We start from the raw sequence: 6000 nt of genomic DNA on the forward strand, positions 1-6000 counted from the left end.
AACCAAGGAAGTGAAAGATTTATACGCTGAAAACTATAAAACACTGATGAAAGAAATTAAGATGACACAAATAAATGTTAATGGACTAGAAGAATACTGTTAAAATGTCCTAATTACCCAAAGCAACATGCAGATTCAATTCCTTTCCTGTCACAATTCTAACAACATTTTCTTACAAAAATAGAAAACCAATCCTAAAATGTGTATGGAATCACCAAAGATCACAAGTAACACTCTTCAGCCAGAACAACAAAGCTAGGGGCATCATACTATATTTAAAAATTGTATGCTTACAGTATATTTCTAAATGTACTACATAATTATAACAATCAAACCAGTGTGCTACTGGCCTAAAAGAAAAGAGAGACATATAGGCTAATGGAAAAAAATAGTGGGTTTATAAAGTATGCTGATTTTAGATCTCTTGAATTTATACCTTGTAGTGGGATAAGCTGGGTTCTATTCCTAGTTTTCCGAGAAATCTCCATAGAGCTTTTCAGAGTGGTTGCACTCATTTATAGTCCCACCAACAATGTATGAGTGTACCTTTTCCCCACATCCTCCCCAACACTTATTATTTATATTCTTAATAATTTCCATTCTGATTAAAGTGAGTTGAAATTTCAATGTGGTTTTGGTTTGCATTTCCCTAATGGCAAGAGTTGTTGAACATTTTTTCATATATTTGTTGGTCACTTGTATTTCTTCTTTTGAGAAGTGTCTGTCACTACTTTTGCCCATAGCAGCACAATTCATAACAGCCAGACTATGGAACTAACCATAGTTCCAGATAAATGGATAAAGAAAATGTGGGATATATACACAATGGAGTATCACTTATCCATGAAAAAAAAATGGTATTGTCATTTGCTGGTAAATGGATGAAAATGGAGACTATAATGCTAAGTAAAATAAGTCATACTCAAAGTCAAGGGTCAAATAGAAACTAGGGGAGAGAAGACAGACAGAAGAAATGAGGGGGGATTCCATCAAAATTAAAGAAAGATCAGGGAAATAGAAGAAGAGGACTGAAGACGAGGGAGGATAAATGGGATAAGGGAAAAACAATGGAATGAATCTGACCTAACTTTCCAATGTAGATATATGTATATATAACAATGAATTTCATACTTATGTATATCTACAAGACACTATTTTTAAAAAAAAAGTAAAATAAATATAAAAACCAGTAGTATAGAAAAAAAAGGAATGGGGAAGGGTAAATGGGAAAGGCAAACATAAGTACTAGGGACTAAGTGGGAGCAAACTCCATGCATTTATAATTAGGTCAAAATAAATCCTAATATTATGTATGACCATTATGTTCCAATAAAAAAATGAAGAGTGAGTTCAGAAGTGAATTCACATAATTAGGATCAATTGATATTTTTATTTGTTATTCTTAGATATACACGACAATATAGTATTTTTTTACATATTAAACCTACCTGGAGTGCATTCCAGTTAGAATCCCATTCTTGTGGTTGTACATAATGTGGAGATAAACTAGTCCTGTGTTCATATACAAGCAAAGGAAAGTTATGTGTGATTCATTCTATTGTCTTTCCTATCCCTACCCCCCCTCCCTTCCCTTTATTCCCCTTTGTCGAATCCAACAAATTTCTATAACTCCCCTCCCAACCCAATCTTGTTGTGGGTTAGCATCCACATATTAGAGAGAAAATTTAGCCTTTGGTTTTGTGGGATTGGCTTATTTCACTTAGCATGATAGCTTTCAGTTCTATCCATTTGCCAGCAAATGCCATAATTTCATTCTTCTTTATGGCTGAGAAATATTCCATTGTGTATATATACCACATCCTTTATCCATTCATCTGCCTAAGTGCACCTAGATTGTTTCCATAACTTGACTATTGTGAACTGAACTGCTATAAACATTAAAGTGGCTGCATCACTGCTATATGCTGATTTTAAGTCCTTTAGGAATAAACCCAGGAGTAGGATGAGTGGTTCAAATAGTGGTTGCATCCCAAGTTTTCTAAGGAATCTCCATACTGCTTTCCAGAGTGGCTGCACCAATGTACTAGCAACGTATGAGTCAATCTTTTTCCCCATATAATCACCAACTGTTGAGGGCCACAGCCGAGTCGGGATGACACATGGCATTTTTGCCAGAAGTAGTGGTTGAGAGGTGATGCCAGCGAGCCATTAAGATGGTGACTTTTGAGTTCTCGTAGAGTTCCCGTTGAATTCCAGTTGAGCTCTCGCGGGGATTCCTGAAGAGTTCACGTTGGTTGGTGAAGTTCCGGTGGTGGGAATTCCGGTTGGTGTGGATGTGTTCCTGGAGGAGCCGCGCGGGTGGCGCTCGGGAGAGTTCCCGGGGAGTGTGCTGGTGGAGTTCAGAAATAAAGTTTGTTCCTGCTTCAGTGGCTCGTGATTTGTGCCCAGCCAGACTGCGGCATTTTGTGGCCCATACGAGGATGCCTGAAGCTCGGAGGTAAGTGAAATTGCTCGCCCCTGAGGGAAGGTAAGAGAATGGGTGGCCATTTCAAAAAACAATGTGTTCTTGTTTTGATTTGTTTTGTTTTTGTTTCAAGCTGCCTATCCCTAGAACTTTCTCAGGCAAACTGGGAAAAATGGTTGGCTCAAGGTTTGAAGTTGTTCGGCCCTGAGGAAGAAACAGAGATAGACCACAAAAATACATTTCAAGAAAATAGGAAAATTGATACAACGATTTTTGTTCCGTTTTTGTTTCATTCTGTTTCGGTTTTGTTTTGTGTTATCTTGTTGGATTGCGTTATCTTTATAGTAGATTAGAAATTAGTAAAAAACAAACCGAAAGAGTGTTAAGAAAATTGTTAGAGGTCCAGACCATGGAGAAAGACATTTTAGATCAAGTAAAAGAGAAGGTCTCTCGAGCTAGTCAGACAGAGGAAGAAAATTTAAAGGAAAAGGGGCTATTAGGGAAAAAGCTACAACAGGAGGCTGCTACTAACACTGTTCTATCACCAGAGGGCATAATTCAACCAACAGCTCCACCTATGGAGACAGCTCAATGGCCCTCAACCCCTGTAGTTGATAGATGGGATCCTGAGACAGGACCTCAAAGATTAGCATGCCCTGTACTTGAGCAGGCAGGAGGGCAGCGAATTCACCATGCTTTAGATTTCAAAACAGTGAAGCAGTTAAAGGAGGCTGTAACAACCTATGGTCCCCAAGCACCCTTCACTATAATCATGGTCGAATCCATTACCAACTTGGACATGACGCCAGCAGACTGGGCTAGCATGTGTAAATCTGTGCTAAATGGAGGACAATATTTGTTATGGAAGGTTGCCAATGAGGAATTTTGCACGGAGATGGCTAGGTGAAATGCAGCAGCCGGTTACCCTCAAAGAAATCTAGATATGTTGTTAGGAAAAGGACCTTATGAGGGTCAACAGCAACAAATTCAATATGATCCTGCTATATATTCACAAATTGCTGCAGATGCAGTTAGGGCATGGAAGACTTTACAAGGACATGGAGATTTACAAGGTCAATTATCTAAGATAATACAAGGAGCTAAGTGAACCTTACACTGAATTTGTAGATAGGCTTATTCAAACAGCTACCAGAGTTTTGGGGGACACAGAACAAGCAATGCCATTAATTAAACAGCTAGCCTTTGAGCAAGCAAACAGATGGTGCAAGGAGGCCATTAGACCATAGAAACATGGAGATTTAAACACATATATTAAATTATGTAGAGACATTAATGAACAAGGGCAAGTCTTGGCAACTGCAGTACAACAGGCTTTAGATGCCAGGCCGAAAACATGCTACAATTGTGAACAAACAGGACATTTTAAAAGGAGTTGCCCCATAGGAGGAGGGTTTAACAAAGCTAGGTATCAAAGGAGTAGAATACCGGGTATTTGCCCATGATGCCGTAGAGAGAGACATTGGGCTAATGAATGCCGTTCTCAAACCACCATAGAGGATACTCCGTTATCAAAAAACGGAAAAGGACCAGGTGTTTACCCACAATATTATGGAGAAAGGCACCGGGCTCCATTGCCAAACAAGGGACAGGGGGGCCCAATGCTCCAGGGCCCACGACCACAAATATATGGGGCACAGGAGGAACCCAGCAACACCATGGAGGAACCCAGCAACACCATCAGGGTAGTGCCCCGGACACATTATCCATCAGATCTCTCATCAGACGAACCAGAGGGAGCACAGGGTTGTACATCTGCACCTCCGCCAGAGCAGTACTAACTCCAGAGATGAGAGTTCAAATCATTCCCACAGGGGAAAAAGGGCCTCTTCCCCAAGGAACAGTAGGCTTATTATTGGGACGCAGTTCTTCTACTCTAAAAGGACTTATGATAAGTCCTGGGGTAATTGATCCTGATTATGAAGGTGAAATAAAAATTATAGCTAGTTCTCCAAGAGGTATATCAGTAATTTCACCAGAAGATAGAATAGCACAGTTATTAACAGTACCCAGCCTGCATGATAAATTTTCCAGCCGTACTATAGAAAGAGGTTCCAGGGGATTAGGATCCACAGGTGTAATTGGGCTATGCTGTCTTTAAATTTAGATTCTCGCCCAATGATAAAACTAAATATTCAAGGATATGAATTTAATGGGCTACTGGACACAGGTGCAGACCTTAGCAGCATCTCTCGTCAAGAGTGGCCAAAACACTGACCATTACAACAAGCCACTCAAACTCTTCAAGGCCTAGGAGTGGCGACTAATCCCCATATAATGCAATGGTATTAGATTGGAAGGATCCTGAAGGATGTGAAGGAACTATATAGCCATATGTATTGGATCATCTTCTTATAAATTTATGGGGATGAGATGTCCTAGATCAATTAGGTTTGACATTAACAAATAACATCAATTCAAATGCGCCCACTATTAGGGATAGACAAGGTTTTAGGAAAGAAAAAAGATTAGGAGAACAAGAACCAGGTATAGCAGCACCAATACAAATAGATAGACATGGATTGGGTTTGCAGAAGGGGTCACTGAGACAATAAAAATTACTTGGAAATCAGAAAGACCAGTATGGGTTACTCAGTGGCCCCTGACTAAAGAAAAGATACAAGCAGCCCATGACCTGGTCAAACAACAATTAGCAGAGGGACATATACAACCTTCTGTATCTCCCCATAATATTCCCATTTTTGTCATTAAAAAGAAATCTGGTAAATGGAGATTACTGCAAGATTTAAGAGCCATTAATAATGAGATGGTTATTATGGGACCTGCTCAATCAGGGATTCCTCGAGTGTCTGCTCTGCCAAAAACCTGGTATGTTTTAGCTATAGATATTAAAGATTGTTTTTTTTCAATTCCAATTCATCCTGAGGATAGTCCACGTTTTGCATTTACTATCCCTGCACTGAATCATGAAGGTCCTGATCAGAGATATGAATGGAAAGTACTCGCAATCCAGCCACTTAGAAATCAAAATCCTGAACTACAAATATTTCACTATATGTATGATGTATTGTTAGCACACAAAGATAAAAACACATTGCTAGAATGTAATGCCACACTTATAAACTTATTAAAAAATTATAATCTAGAGATAGCAATAGATAAAGTACAATTAAATTTTCCAATTAATTATTTAGGAGTTCTCTTATCCTCAACCATGGTCCATCCACCAAAAATTCAAATACGAGTAGATCAACTCAAATCACTTAACGACTTTCAAAAGTTATTAGGAGACATATATTGGATAAGGCCTTATCTAGGCATACCAACAGGAGAGTTGGGACCTTTATTTGATATCCTAAAAGATCCACAGATCCAAATTCACCCTGAATGTTAACACCTGAAGCAAGAAAGGCATTAAAAATTATTGAAACATATGTGGCAAATATGCATTTGGCTAGAATTGATATAAGTTTGCCTTTATTATTTATTGTACTACCAACAAAAAATATTCCTACAGGAGTATTTTGGCAAGAAGGTCCATTATTGTGGATACATTTATCTTATTCTCCTAACACTATTCTGACTAGGTATCCTGA

Source organism: Marmota flaviventris, chromosome 8, assembly GCF_047511675.1.
Source record: "Marmota flaviventris isolate mMarFla1 chromosome 8, mMarFla1.hap1, whole genome shotgun sequence".
Classification (NCBI taxonomy): domain Eukaryota; kingdom Metazoa; phylum Chordata; class Mammalia; order Rodentia; family Sciuridae; genus Marmota; species Marmota flaviventris.